The 16,654-nt window shown below is 43.4% G+C and overlaps 1 protein-coding gene across 2 annotated transcripts in view; it reads right to left on the reverse strand.

Annotated features, from left to right (window-relative positions):
* IL1RAPL1 (interleukin 1 receptor accessory protein like 1) overlaps window positions 1–16,654 on the reverse strand; it is a 1,014,047-nt gene that overhangs the window by 343,732 nt on the left and 653,661 nt on the right. The window lies entirely within an intron of this gene.

A 16,654-nucleotide genomic window follows, 5' to 3' on the forward strand; every position in this document is an offset into this window, starting at 1 on the left:
ACTTAAGGGAGTGTTCACCATAGCATATGAACCAAAAATATGGAGGTTCTTGAGATCAGGCTTGTAGCCATACAGCATGTAGAAAGGAGTTTGATTGATTACACTGCTCCAAGTACGGTTGACAATGTAATTTGCATATTTGATTGCTTCACCCCAGTATGCGTTACTGAGATTGGCATCTTCTAGAAGACAACGCATCATGGTTTGTAGAACCCCTTGTCTTCTTTCTACGACTCCGTTCTGAGCCGGTGTATATGGAGCAGATGTCTGATGAAGAATTCCATTCTTACGCATCCAGTCCTGGAAACGCTGAGACATGAATTCTGCACCACGGTCACTCTGGATTCTGGCGATGCGAACTTGGTATTGTGTAGAAATAAACGCTGCAAAGTCTTTAAAGATCTGAAAGGTCTCAGATTTCTCTCTCATAGGATATACAAATCCATATCTAGAATGATTATCTACAATTGTTAAAAAATACTTTCTGCCACCAAGTGTTGGTGGGAAAGGACCCACTATGTCAGTGTGTACCAAATCAAAAATGCGTGTTGACAGGCGTGTAGCGTGTTTGGGAATTGCAGCCGCCTTGGATTTAGCCTTTTTGCAAACCGCACAATCCAAAAACACCTTACACCCCTTTAGATCCAAACCTTTTGCGAACTCCGGCATCTTTCTAAGAACACGGAAACTGGCATGCCCCAATCTTCTGTGCCACTTGTGAATACACCTGGAATGCAAAGGTTTACCAGTTAGTGAATTCTCAACATTAACAGTTTCATGAGGACCCTCAGGCTTGCTCTGAGCAATCTGTTTTTGTTTTCTCTGTTTGTTGGCTTTAGGAGCCTTTGGCACAGTAACGCTTTCTCTCTCTGGGACAACTCTCTCTGGGTCTGCGTTGTGCCTTTTTGGAGTTTGCATACTTGCCTGTGCTTGCCCTTTAGGCTTTGGCTTTAAGTAATAAACACCACCAATCAGCATAGTTTCAGCAACAATATCTCCATCTTTAACTAAGTAACTTGCTTTTTCGAGGTGGTGAACCTGGAACTTTAACTCTCTAGACAAGTGACTTTGGCTAAGCAAGTTACTGGTTGCTGAAGGTATGTAATAAACATCAGGGATGTGTGTATCGAGTTCTTCAATGTAAACAGTTCCTTTTCCCATGACCTTGCAAGTGTGGTTGGTGAAGGAATACAGTTCTCGATACTCGGGCTCTGGTTCGCCCATCTCTGTGAAAAGTTCCCTTCTGTGGGTAACGTGCACAGCTGCTCCACTATCTAAAGTCCACAAAAGACGTCTGTCGAACTTTGGATCAGGTTGTGGAACGTTGGTTATGGCCAGTGTCACAAGTGGAGCTTGTGAATCACGCCTTGGACCACGACGACCTTGTCTTCCGCCTCTACCTCTGCCTCTGGAATCTGTTCCTCTGGGCTGGTACGTGGCGGGAGCTGGAACTCGTTGGGGACAATCCCGGGTGTCATGTCCCACACGGTTGCAGGTGTAGCATTTTGGCATCCTTGGAGCGTAGCCTCTTCCTCGGAAGGGACGTCTGGCTGGAGCCTTTGATGCTGGAGGCCGGTGCAGATGTGGTGTAGCTAACCTGATAGCTTCCTCTTCCACTAAAAGTCTGCAAACGTGGTTAACTGTGTGTTGAGCAATAGGCACGTAGTTAATCTTTGCAACAGCATCTTTCCATTCATAATTCAATGAGTTAATCATGATGCTAATCATTTGGATATCATCGATTACATGGCCATTTTGTCTCAATTCACTTCTCATTCTTTTCAGTTTGGTCAAATGTCCACCAATTCGTTCACCAGGTTTCAACTTCGAACCATGGAACTCAGACATGAGCAAACATGAGAATTCAATTGAAACGGGCCTGTAGCAATCTTCCAAAATAGCCCAAATTTCTTGGGCAGTTGCATCAGGTGGAAAGATACCTTGGATCTCAATTTCCATTGACATGAGGAAAGTCGTGATTGCTCTGTTTTCGAGGTCTCTTATTGCAGGCGTCCACGGTGGAGGAGGAGGATTAAAAATCATGGAATGTGTGCCTTCTCTTCGAAGCAAGAGCGCAATTTCACTGACCCAGGCTTTATAATTTTCTCCTGACTCCTTTAATTTGGACTCACCAGTCAAGGGGGTGACTGTGAATACCTGCTGAGGAACAATTTGTTGCTCTGGTTGCAAATCTGGTTGTTGAACCAGGGGATGCTGGGGTTGCATCATTGGCCTTTGCGTGGCAACATCAAATTGGCTTCCTCGAATTCGCCTTTGGCTTTGCCTTTTTCCATCTAGGGAGGATTCAACGCCGCCAGGGGGTGTTGAAGACTTAACCTTTGAGGGCAAAGTTTGGGCTTCTGTAAAACTCATAGACAGATCTCTAAAAATCTGGTCCAACTGCTTCATCTTTTGCTGTAATAATTTTTCTCCGCCAGCAGATGGCAGTGCAGCTTCACTTTTTGGCTGCCTCACCTTTCTATACGTATGCGGAAGTTCAGTTGACTCCAAGGGACCACGTGACCTCGGTGACGTGTACATGTCTCTTTGTTCTAATTGACCAATGAACTCTGTGGGGTGTGTCTTAGGCTGTTGTTTTGAAGACAAGATGGCGTCCTCAGACATTTTGGGAGTGGGGGAGCTCCCCCTACTTCGCTTTATTTCATTAAAGCACTCTCTCACCTCCCTAGTATATTTTTCAAACAGCTTTAATCAATGTAGATAGCTTTGCATTTCTTGCTCATCATCTGGGGAGATTTCATAAACTTTGCTTTCTGCGTGGGAGGATTTTTTCTCTGCCGGCAGTTGCCGTTTAGACTTTTGCCGTTCATTAATTGTATCTTGATAATGAGGGAGGTTTACTGACCTCAGTCCGTAGATCTTGCCTTCTGTAGCTCCTTCCCCCATATGTGGCTCGGCACCTGAAGAATCTTGCTCCTCTGTGTCTGAGGGAATGGATTCTTTCGAGCGCTTTCCATGTCCGTGTTTTTTTCTTTTCTTTCTCTTTTTCTCCGACATTGCTAATTAGGCTTAGTCGGTTATCTTTAGATAGCATGAAGGGAAAATACAGCCATAAATTGTAACCATCTCAGCTGGTATCATCAAAACCATCCTCTGCTACCAAGTTGTCAGGGGAAAAAACGCCTGATATCTGAGATCAATGGACCGTGGCTGATTCCCTTCCGCATATCTTTTGAGATATTGAGAAAAAAATAAAAGTCTTTAAGTATTCTAATTAATAAACAAACTTTAATACGAAAATAATAAAAGTAAATGAAACAGAAAATAACTAATGGTTACATTTTGATAATGAAAGCTACGTCTGCCAAGTTAGCAGGCGAACAAAAGAAGAAAAAGGAATTTGGAATGTGTAACGCGTGCGCAATAAATCACTTTCAGATAACATTTTGTTTTATGACCTGCGCAATAAAGCTTTCCTAGTTTAACTCTTGAGTGTCAATTCATTCAGTTCAGGCCTAGCAAATTTTTTAACATCGTGACATTACATGCATTGTTGTAAGATTGAAAGACCATGGAGAAAACCTATGTGATTGATAAGAATCAACATCAATTTAATGGCTCAATCAATCAATTAGTCAATCAAGTGCCTGTCTATTAACAACATCATGCACCTGACGAAGGAGCTCCTGTCCCTTCATGATATATTGTTGAGGCTTTGTGAAGGGCCAGGAGCTCCCTTGGCCAAGTGCATTTCATCAGCAGCAGAAGGAAGAAGGCAAAGTTCAGCTAAAGGTGGTAGGGCATGATGGGGCATCAGAGTGTAGGGCACAAGGCATTAAAAAGGGCCAGCAGCCACCTCAGCCAGGTGCTTGTCAGCAGCTGAAGGAAGAAGATGGTGAAGTGGGAGCATCAGGGATGACAGCTCAGGGTGGACAAATGGGCAGAGATGGGAGACATAGGTTGGTGGGAGCCGTTGAAGTGTATACAGCAGACATAAATGCAGGAGGGCTACTAGTCACCTGAAGTTTGATGACATGACCTTAGAGGAAATATCCATATTTTTGATGACCAGCTGTACCTACTATTCAATGAGCTCTGTTGTAACTTTGAAATGTATTGTTTAAAAAAACTTAGCATTTGTATAATAAAAGAGGTTTTTCTGGAAACATTTTCTACCCGGACCCATATAGAAATGTCCTGCACTTATTTAAAAGAGAGTCAATGCTGAGCAAGAATGTAGAAGAAAAACAGAGGAAAAGAGAAAAAGGAAACTGACTGCAATTGCAGAGTGGAGGTTAGATGGCATAAATTTTAATATATTATGATTACCTTTGAACTTCATTTAAACAATATAAGAATATAGAAAAATCCATTGATTTTTCATCATAAAGTCACTTTTTTCATGAATTCTAATACCTCATCTTATTTTTAAAATTATTATAGGCTCTGATAGAAATTTAATACATCACATCACAGGACATGGAGAAGATTATAGACAAGGAATGAAAAATGTATTGTTACTGTAATTTTATCTCTGTATTCAAATAATTTCATGATGATTCCTCCACCACCCCGGCCAAACTAACAAAATGATGCATTTTTGTTATTCTATATTCCTTACTTTCTTAAAATAAAAGTAATAGTATGAAAGTACATTTAAAATATTACATTAAATATTAGAATACTATTCCATATTTATCTTTGCAGTATGAAAACTTGAAATAAAGCTTACCAACGTTTATGTTTAGACATACTAAAACTAAAGAAAAGTAGTTGAAATGTCAAAATAAATAATCTCTCAAAAATACTACTCAATCTATATCTACATATTCAGCACTACAAATATAATTAAAATTTCCCATGATTTAGATAAATAATATGAAAGAAAGAAGTAAAGAAAGCATTGTATACTACCAAGAAGGCAAGTATTCATTTCTGTTTTCTCATCAAATTACATTGGAAATTCAAATCCGTATCCAACATGGAGTGCGGCCCTGACGATGGATATGAGTGCGGTTGGCGTGGGCGGAGCTTAGCTTGGAGTCGGAGTTGGAGCAGCCGCTGATGCCGCCGCTATCCTCTGCTGCCATCACTGGCTGCTTTACCACCTCGCAAGCTAGCATCTGCTGCGATTTTGGACAGCTGGCCGTTACCCTTACATATTGACCCCAACACCGACTATTTTATGATGGACATAAGCTTCCTGCTACCCCTTTGAACACTGCCGGCTCCCCCCCCCCCCCGTGGACATGTCATCTCCTCATTCCATCTCCCCATGATGTCATCCCATTTGGTTGATGCCACACTCTCCTCTATGCTATACTGCAACAGAACTTTATTCCCTCTGGGAACTCCCCCTTTCCTGGGGATGGCCTTCTGACCTATCAAGACGCATCCTTAATGACGGATCTTGGGATCCCGAGAGGTGGCATGCGAAGAAGAGACTTCTTAAGGGTTTTTTACAGGGGCTTTTAAACCAAATTTTAAGGAGTGGGAGGGGTGGGTTGATTCGGATGGCTCAGACAGGCTTGGGGGAGAGTCTGCCAGGGCACAGGCCAGCGCTAACTAATGGGCGCGGGTTGGGAGGGCTAGGAAGGGTTGGGATTCCGGGGGAGACATTAAGCCATTCCATTGGGGGGTTCACCATCTCTACTGTTTGTGGGAGAGGCAGATATGGTGGGGGCCGAGGGCCAAATGATGTTCGGAGGATGCGGGTTTGCTGTTTAAGAGTGATCGCGCGTTCCGAACCTCATTACCCTTCTCGCACCCCCAGGTGCCCGGGATTACAGGACCCTGGTCTCCGGCTGGTGTTGCTTAACTCCAGGTTCATGGTACATAAGGCTCCCCTCATTTACGACCTCATACAAGAGGGTAGAGCGGACCCGGCGTGCATTACGGAGACCTGGTTGGGCCATGAGGGGGGGTGCCCCTTAGCGAACTATGCCCACCAGGCTTCCGGGCGTTTCACCAGCCGAGAGCCCAGGGCAGGGGCGGGGGGGGTAGCGGTGGTTATTAGGGAAAGTCTCAGACCTCAGGAGGTCACTGTGCCTCAGATAGGCGGGTGTGAGTCCCTCTTTGTGAAGTGGGGCCTTGGAGCTCAGGTGGGCCTTTTTGTTATGTATCTGTCTCCCTGCTACGTTTCATCGGCCCTGCCGGAGCTGCTGCATGTATTAGCTGGATTGGCGGTTGATTTCCCCAGGCTTATGGTCCTGGGGGATTTCAATCTGCCTTCCATTGGCGAGACATCCTTGTCAGCTCGGGAGTTCATGGCTTCCATGACAGCTATGGACCTAACTCAGTTAATTCAAGACCCCACCCATAATGGGGGACACACGCTCGACCTGATTTTTGTCCCTGGGCAGTGGATGAATGATCTAGATTTAGGGGATATTTCTATTCAACCCTTGTCATGGTCTGATCGTTTCCTCATCAGGCTTGACTTCCATACCGCTATCGCTCGCTGCAGGGAGGCGGAACCGACCAGATGGTTCCGCCCCAGGCACCTGATGGAGCCCGAAAGGTTCCTGATGGAGCTTGGGACTTTTCCTGAATCCCTTGCTCACAACTCGACCGAAGCCCTAGTGGAAGCCTGGGATAGTCCGGAAAAGACGCCTAGAGAGTGGCTGGAGGGCCAGCTGGTCCGAATCTGATCGAACACTAGTAAGAATTCATATTAAATCCTACTTAGTGGCGATGGAAGCGGCAAAACGGCAACATTTTCCTGCTCTTATCGCGTCCGCAGATAACCGCCCAGCCGCCCTGTTCAGGGTGACCCATTCCTTACTTAACCAAGGAACTTGGGAAGACCCCTTGCAGGGTAGGGCTGAAGAATTTGTTCAGTATCTGCAGGATAAAATCGCTCAGATCCGGACAGGCTTGGACTCTGACTGGGTAGATTTGGGCGAGCCGACGGGGATGAATCTTGAGGAGACAATCTGGGATGAGTTTGACCCTTTGACCCCCGAGGGCATGGACAGGATTATGGGGAGACTCTGTGCTGCCACTTGTGTGCTGGACCCGTGTCCCTCGTGGTTAGTTTCGGCTTCCTGGGTGGTGACACGAGGCTGGCTCCAGGCGATTACCTATGCTTCATTGAGAGAGGGGTTCTTTCCCACTGCCTTGAAGGAGGTGGTGGTGAGGCCCCTCCTTAAGAAGCCTTCCCTGGACCCAGCTTCTTTAGCCAACTATCGTCCGGTCTCCAACCTTCGCTTTGTAGCGAAGGCTGTTGAGAGTGTGGTAGCACGTCAGCTTCCCCAGTACCTGGATGAAGCTGTCTACCTGGATCCGTTTCAGTCGGGTTTCAGGCCCAGGTACAGCACGGAGATGGCATTGGTCGCGTTGGTCGATCTCTGGCGGGCCCGGGACAGGGGCTGCTCCTCTGTCCTGGTCCTATTAGACCTCTCGGCGGCTTTCGATACCATCGACCATGGTATCCTACTGCAACAACTCGGGGGGTTGGGAGTGGGGGGCACTGTTTTACGGTGGTTCTCCTCCTACCTATCGGATCGGTCACAGTTTGTGTTGACTGGAGGGCAGAGATCGACCCCCAGGCGCGTCACTTGTGGGGTGCCCCAGGGGTCGTTTCTCTCACCCCTACTGTTCAACATATATATGAAACCGCTGGGCGAGATCATCCATGGTTTTGGGGTACGGTATCATCAATATGCTGATGATACCCAACTTTTCATCTCTACCCCAAACCACCCAAACGATGCCCTCAACATGATGTCCCGATGCCTGGAGGCTGTGCGGATCTGGATGGGGAGGAACAGGCTCAGGCTCAATCCCTCCAAGACTGAGTGGCTGTGGTTTCCGTCATCCCGATTTGTGCATCTTGTTCCATGATAGGGGGAGAAATGTTAGCCCCCTCAGAGAAGGCTCGCAATCTGGGAGTCCTCCTGGATACGCGGCCGTGACCAGGGGGGGCTTTTTCCAGGTTCGCCTGGTATGTCAGTTGCGCCCCTTCCTGGATTGGGATGCTCTGTGCACAGTCACTCATGCCCTCATCCTTTCTCGCCTGGACTACTGCAACGCTCTCTACATGGGGCTGCCCTTGAAGAGCACCCGGAGGCTTCAGCTGGTCCAGAATGCGGCTGCGCGGGTTATCATGGGGGTACCTAGGTGCTCCCATGTTACACCCCTTTTAGGCAGCCTGCACTGGTTACCGGTTGTCTTCCGGGTGCGATTCAAGGTACTAATTATGACCTTTAAAGCGCTCCATGGCTTAGGCCCAGGGTACCTGCAAGACCACCTACTGCCACCAGTAGCCTCCCACCATCCAGTACAATCCCACAGAGGTGGCCTCCTCAGGGTGCCGTCGGCCAGACAGTGTCGGCTGGTGACCCCCAGGGGGAGAGCCTTCTCTGTGGGAGCGCCTTCCCTCTGGAATGAGCTGCCCCCGGAGCTTCGCATAATCCCTGACTTCCGGTCCTTCCGACGCACCCTAAAAAGTTGGCTTTTCCAGCAAGCCGGCCTGGCCTGATAATTTTATTTAATTTTTAAAATGTGAGTGTTATATAAATTGGGTTTGTTTTTTGGACTGTTTCTAATTTCCTTTTAACTTTTGTACTATGTGTTTTTTAATGCTGTACGCTGCCCTGAGTCCTTGGGAGAAGGGCGGCATATAAATCTAATAAATCCAATCCAATCCAATCCAATCCAACATGCATGTTATACAATGCAATTCAATGTGGGCTATAAGATATGATAAATATTTTGACTTGGGAATTTGGCACCTTCCTTTTAATCACACACCTCCAGCTTCAAAAAAGGAGTAACATGCTGTTAATTTTCAAATATTTTGGTTCCTTGACTTCTCTTATAAAAAAGTTTCATCCCCTTTGACCTTCCACTGTCTTTTATTATATGTTTTCCCAGCATGTGTTGATCTCTTCTTCTGACTAAATAGTGTGCCTACTACACAGCTTATGTTTCTGCCTGCCAAGCCTTGAGACAAGCCTTTAAACCATGTACCCTGATATGAAACCCAGAAAGCAGGGGTGAAATTCAGCAAGTTCTGACAGGTTTTGGAGAACCGGTAGCGGAAATTTTGAGTAGTTAGGAGAACTGGCAAATACACCTCTGGCTGGGCCCAGAGTGGGGTGTGGGAATGGAGATTTTGCAAAATCCTTACCCCAGGAATCAGTTGGGACTGGAGATTTTGCAGTATCCTTCCCCTGGAGTGGGGTGGGAATGAAGATTTTGCAGTACCCTTCCCCTGTCACATCCACCAAGCCATGCCCACAGAACCGGTAGTAAAAGAAATTGAATTTCGCCATTACCAGAAAGTCCACATCCTTGTAAACATAGTGGAAAATATTCACCAGGATATTGGAGAATACATGATAATGAAAGCAAGATGCTGTACTTCCCCCAAACAACCATTATACAGAGATGTACTGTCAGTACAAAATAACCATAGTTCCCAAAAGTGATCTACCCAGGGCACCAATTTGTAGTCAATCTCTTTGCACATTATTCATATTCTTCATTCTACTAGGCTATGATGGAGGCAATAAGGATTTCAAGCTGCTATCAGCAAGTTCAGAATTACAAGAAGAAAGCTATATAAAAGCATAGATGAAGACAACATGATAAAATCAGTCTTATGTACAATACTTTAGATATTATCTACAGTTTGGAAAGGTTGCAGTTTGATCAAAAGAACTAACTTCTATTAAGTTCAAAGATTTTTACCCCCAGGTAAATGGCTACAGAATTCAAGTGTAGTTCAGTCAGTAGTTGATTACAAGCAGACTACTTTGGAAGACAATATCCCTTGTTTTTCCCCTAATAACCACAGAACTATTAATAATATTATACTTATTAATTTTAATAACTTTCAGTGATGAAATTGCCAGGTCATTCATATATAATATGTTATAATTTCCTCTGGAGATCAGGATGAATCCAATCCTGTGGGCCTTTTTTAAAGTTCTAAAAATTTGGTTCTATGCCCAGACCTAGGACTTGAGGGATTGAAGGGTCCATCTACTCGGTTATGTTAGCAATTTGTGTTAAAGTTGCTTGGCCACCGTGTACTTTAACTTTTGGACTATTTATAATTGGTTTTATTTTGTTTTAACTCTGTTGGCCATCCAGTTGTTGAGTTGGGCACCATAAGAGAGAGAGAGAGGGAGGGAGGGAGGGGGGGGACACACAGAGAGAATATTCATAATGACTATAACTATGAGTCTATGTGTCATATTACATATATACATTTTCAGACTCCATTCTGGTCTTCTTAAAATGCTAGTAATCACTGATGAATCCTAGATTTAATTAACACATGCATCAACAAGATTTTAATTTATGTGATAAATAAATAAGTGGTGTTTCCTCTCATTTATTGAGAGATATTATATTCATAATCAAGTAATCAGATCAAAGTTATCATTCCCTATCTTATTTTTGTATTATAAGTATATTTCTTCTTTAAATCATCCAATCAATGTCATGTTTTTGTTCAAGATCCATTTCTGTTTTCTCATAAGAAACCTTATCAGGTCATGTACCAGTGTAACATTAATAAACTAGCAGCTGTTCATGCATACGATGTAATTGTCAAAAATGGGAGTCTAAGTACATCTGTGAATGTTCCCATGTAAACTAATTATAACCATATGGAAGCCCTTGTGCACATGTTAAGGCTTCCCAATGCACTACTTGCATCTGCAGCATAACTTATAGAAAAAAATTATCACTCTTCAAATGTTCACCTTAGATGCAAATGCATTATCTGAACTGTCTCCAGCTCAGATTTCTCCTCCCATTCTGTATTACTATAACTGAAACTTTATCATGCAAAATAGTGCATGTACATTTAAGTGGAGTTTGTGGAGTTGGCTGCGGTTCTGACACAGAATTTGAAAACACACACACACAAAAAGAGTTTAACATTTGTATGATATCCAAAACAGGACTATACTTTCAACTACTTTAAATAGGTAATTCCCCAGTACAGAGTTTTAATTCTCTAAATTGTTTAAATACTTTGAAGAAACGAACTTAATACAATAAGTTTGTAATAATGTAATAAGTATATATTAAAATGTAATTAGTACACCAATGTAATATTTTTAAGCTGGTGGCTTATAAATGCATACAATTCTTTGGGCACATCATGAAAGAAATGTACAAAACATATTCATTTGTATATATTTATCAATACAAATATATATCTTAAACATTCTACTTCCTGTTTCTGTGGACGACGGACATGCTGTCCGCCGCTCGCTGTCCCGGTGGGCCCCCCCTAATCAAGGGGGGGCACAAGATGCCTTGTAGGGGCGGCTTGCCGAGGGGGCGGCTTGCTTGATAAAGTTGGATTTAACTTGTAATAACTCTAAAATCATTTTCTACTTATATTAAGTTGCTTAACTAAATTCTTAATTATTTCTGCACTAAATATCCCAGAACTGGATATATTTTTCAGGGAAGACCATATTGTTCTTGGAAATCCAGAGCTAATGGACGGAGTCTTTAGCACTTTATAACATAATGATCACAAAACTAAAAGGAGACAGCTAGGGGTTTATTCTGTATAACCTCCTTGTCTATAGTTCTATCTCTATCTAAGATAATCTGAGGCCACTACCTTCTGCTTTTCTTCCTAAGTATACAGGCACAGAGTGTATGCTGTTTGACTCTCCTCCTAATAGAATTAGCCATGTTTTACCTTCCTTGTGAGCAGGGGTGAAATTCAGCAGGTTCTGACAGGTTTTGGAGAACCGGTAGCAGAAATTTTGAGTAGTTTGGAGAACTGGCAAATACCACCTCTGGTTGGCCCCAGAGTGGGTTTGAAATGGAGATTTTGCAGTATCCTTCCCCTGTCACACCCACCAAGCCACGCCCACAGAACCGGTAGTAAAAAAATGTGAATTTCACCACTGCTTGTGAGGTGTTTCTGGTAAAGAAACCTCATCTCTATTACAGTTTCAAAAGCTGCTTCATTAATTATTATTCAGGTCAATTGTGTACTCTCAGGAATGAATACTTCACAGAACACTTCAACTTTCAACAAGGTTATAGGCACCAGTGACTGAAACAAAATGGGAGAAGACTTTTCATAAAGAAAAAAATGTGAGTTTCCTAAGCAGAAATGTAAAGATTAGGGGAGAAAGCAGAAAACTTAGATAAAAGGTATCAGGAAAGTTCAGCCTATGTCACTAAAGTTTTTGTGATGGACCAAAGGAAGGGACCCACAAGCAGGGCAAGAGCAAAGAACTTGAAAAGCTGCAAGTGACTGAACAGCTGCTGGGATCAACAGCTGGTAGTGAGACACATTATTGTGCATTTATAGGATTTAGACTAAGCAAAAGAATTTGAAAAACTCTCTCACAACTATACAAGAAATAAATCAGTATTGTCCTTTGTCAAAAAAAAATCCACAACAAATTCTCCATCAGGATATGTATGTATGTATGTATATATGTATGTATGTAGAGAAACATTTTCAGGTCAGCTAGAAGAGTAAACCATGCATTTTGCATTATATGCAGATATTCAGCTATATGTCAAACACTGGTAGAATCCACTTCTGGATTCATAACAATCCTTTCAGTTGTACATGATTTATTTAAAACTTGGCAGCCTTGAATCTCTGGAAGGTACATGATTGAAAGCTACTCCCTAATTTTTGCATTTGTCTCCAGATTTAAATGTGGCAGTGTTTAAATAACTATTGAATCTAAATGTCCAAAGACTCATCTCGGCAATAGAAAACAAGATTCTCATGAACTTTTTAAAAATCAGATTTATTGAAAGAGAAATGGTATTTCACTGCCAAAATCTCAACAAATGCATGCTTTCACTCACTTTACCTATAACAATTTCTAAGTTTACTAGAGCAGGTACTTTTCAATTTTCTTGCTAACACCCATTTGATTGAGAGGAAAGATTGTCTTCCTGTATGTAATTTTTTTAGCTGATGTTCCAAGGTAACAATCTTTGATAAACCACTATCCAGTTTCAACTTAGCTTTCTTCATGGGCTTATTATTAATTAAATAAAAGAAAACACCAACTTTCACTGATTTTAGTATCCTGACAGTAACAAGGATTAATCAATGTAACAAGTTGCCTTCTGTAATTGTGGGTGTTCACTGGAGATTTTCAAAAAAAGGTTGGATAACCATTTGTCCAGGGTAGTGTAAGGACTTGGACAAGAAATTGGTCTAGAAGACCTCCATGGTCGCTTCTAGCATTATATTTTTATATTCTAAGTGTATAGATCAGGGGTGGCGAACACGCGGCTCTCGAGCCGCATGCGGCTCCCGGCCAAAATGAATGTGGCTCTTTGCCTCTTATCATTATTTTGTATACTGTGGCTCTTTGCCAAGTTTGGATTTTGTTACGCTGCTTTTGAGGAGGGACCTCTGAGGAGAGATCTCCGAGCACGTAGTCCCGCCCCCAGGCTGCGTCATCACGTCTCCCATCCCTCGGAAACAACTGCACGGGCCAGAGAGCGGGGGGACCCGTGTGCAGTGGTGGGTTCCTGCCGGATCGCAACGGATCGCGCGCGCTCCCTTTCGGCGCTAAACCCGGATTGCGCGCTCCCTTTCGGCGCTAAACCCGGAAGTACGGTCTTGCCCCGCCCCTGGCGACGCGACGACGCTTGCCTGCGCTCCACCAGCTCAGCTGGGAACGGAGACGTTTCTCTGCTCAGCAATGTCTTCAGTGGAGTGGTGGCAGCCTGGCAGGCTGAGCCTGCGTCCCTTTCAGGCGCTCCACTCCGCTGAGGAAACGTCTCCTGTCCCAGCCGAGCTGGTGGAGCGCAGGCAAGCGTCGTCGCGTCGCCAGGGGCGGGGCAAGACCGTACTTCCGGGTTTAGCGCCGAAAGGGAGCGCGCGATCCGGCAGGAACCCACCACTGCCCGTGTGTCACATGTTGTGTCAGAAATCCCACTGAGATTATCATCCCATCACTCCAACAAGGTAACAAAAAACACCTGACTGAGCATGTTATATTATGTGTTTAATATATTATTGTTAAAATTATATGCTTTTGTGTGAGTGTTTGTCTGTTTTGGCAGGTCACTGCGTGGTGTGGCTCTCTGACTCTCACAGTTTAAAATTTTGGCTCTTTTTGTCGAACTTGTTCGCCACCCCTGGTATAGATCATAAGGTGAAGCAATTCTACACTTTTAAATCTGACCTTAATGCAAATCTTAAATTACCAGGATTAAGAAAGGTTTCTTTCCTCTTTTTTGCCTGTCCATGGTCATGATTTATTAATAGCCTTTTTCTGTATAACAAACTATATGTAATTTAGTTCTTAAACCCTTAATCATTTAAAAATAAATTGAAAATAACAATCAGAAATGTCATATAATAGGACGACTTCCGGCAACCGAAGGTGACGGACACGTGCGTCCGCCTTTTCGCTGCTTCGGTGGGCTCCCCTGAAGTCTAGGGGGAGCACAGGGTGCCTTGGAGAGGCGCCCTGCTGTAGGGGCGGCTTGCTGGGACCCCCTGGAATGGCAGCGGCTGCAGGGGGGTATTCAGCTTTGCCCCAGGAGCCGGAGAGCGTAGGGAGTGCGCGGAATGCCACCGCCGCTTCGCCGAACGCAGCCTGGAAGGAAATGATCAATTCGAACGAAACAGCTGAAGCGCGGTGAGGTGAGCGGTCTCCCCAGGTCTCTTACTGTCTTTACTCTTTTGACTGTTCTGCAGTTTTTTTGGGGGGGACTTTGTTTCAACCTCTGGAGGAGTTCAGATTGGAGGGGGGGAATTTCCACTCCCCTTGGAAAAGTGGCACTTGGAAAATCTCTCCCTTTTATGGGGGAGAGAGAAAGTTTAAAATCTACTTTCACTTCCCTTAAATAATGGGGAAAAATTTCTTTCTTGACCACAACTGCGAGAGAAAAGATGGCTGAACTGATTCTTCTCTAAACTATGTATGGAAACGTTGATTTTGTTGTTTCCTGACCACCTGTACTGGCTGAGCCAATATGGCCAACTTCCTCCTTCTTCTTTGACTTTATGAATGAGACTCCTCCCTTGGAAAACTTTATGGCTTTCAACTAATTTCCACCCCAGAGATCTCCAGGAGCCTCTTCACATACGTTTTTCCCTTGGATTTGGAATATTTTGACCCACCAATTTGCTCTAGTTTTGTATCAGACGATTTATTCTCCTTTGGACTTGCTTGCCTGGTGATCCCTACCGGCTGTGCTCTCCCACAGACACCATTTCTTTGCATAGAACAATAATTATCTCTGAGCCTCATGATGGGTCCAAAGAAGTTACCGCCTGGTAAGGCCTCATCGGCCCCAACATCTTCCACGTCCAGCCCCATTGCTCACCAGTCACAATTAGGATCTTTTTTACAACCTAAAGCCTCTGAAGAGAGTGCAAAGGATTTGTCTATTCACCAGATGCTTCAATCCATTTTAAAGGGACAGGACGAAATCAACTGCAGGACTTAAATGAACAGCTCAGAGAGACGAAACAGTAAACCATACAGAATGAACAGAGGATAGGTGTACTGGAGGAGGGTGCGGTTGGGATGAGAGATGAGATGAAGACAATCCAAAGGGGAATGTAGAATTTGGAAATCATATGATAAAAATGGAATTTGAAAGGATGTCTTTTTTCCTTAGGTTCCAAAACTTGCCAGAAGTTGAGAATGAAGATCTTAAGGAGATTATGACCACAATATTAGCAGAATATATTAACAGAGATAAACAACAGCTTCGGTGGGATATTGAGCTGATCTATAGGATTAATTCAGCCTATGCAAGAACACACAATGTTCCAAGGGAAGTTCATGTTAAATTTCTTAGAAAAACTACAAGAGATGAGGTTCTAGGAGCTCAAAGGGGGGGACCATTAAAATATAAGGATAAAGAAATAACCATTCTTAAACAGATCCCAAAGAAAGTAAGAGATAACAGAAGGAAATATTCCTTCTTAGCAAAAAAAATAATAATACAATAATGGGGTCTGGTTTAGGTGGCTGTTACCAGAAGGCATGTTGATTTTCTGGGAGGGCAGTAGAATTAGAATCAACACAATAGTGGAAGGAGAGGCTTTCACTAAAAACACAGTGCTCTCTTAGGTGAAATGGGGGATGTTACACAAGAAACAAAGGAGGGAGGGGCTGAGGCTCTGCCAGTGGACGGGGAGGAGGATGCGACAACTAGAAGACTCAGATCACAAAAGTGATTTGAAACATTATTGCAATTGTTGTTACAATGTACCTTTATGGAAGTGATACAAAACAAAATGATTGAAACATACGGATGATTTTGTGTTAAATTCAAAACTGCTAATACCTATGTAAATGTTGATATTTCTCTATTTTTGTTTGTAAAAGTTGTGAGACCTGGGGGGGGCTTCTTCCCCCCGCACGATGTAGCTGTCAAAATGTTCTATAACCTTATAATCCCTTTTCCCTGTAAAACTTTTAAAATCAATAAAATTTGAACAATAAAAAAAGAAATGTCATATAATAAAATAACTATACATATAATTGTATCCTTACCGTTTCCCTGAAATAAATAGAAGTAAAAGTTAAAATATGGTGGGGGTGGATATTAACAACAATAACTGTGTAAGTAATACATTTTCAACATCTAAATTAGCTTCTTCACAGGATAACAGAACTAAAATAAAGATTCTCTTTTATCTTCACACAAGTAATGGAAAGCAATTCAGTAAAGACAAAATTATTTCGTCAAGCACTACAATAGT

Source organism: Natrix helvetica, assembly GCF_964273705.1.
Source record: "Natrix helvetica genome assembly, chromosome: 4".
Lineage (NCBI taxonomy): Eukaryota > Metazoa > Chordata > Lepidosauria > Squamata > Natricidae > Natrix > Natrix helvetica.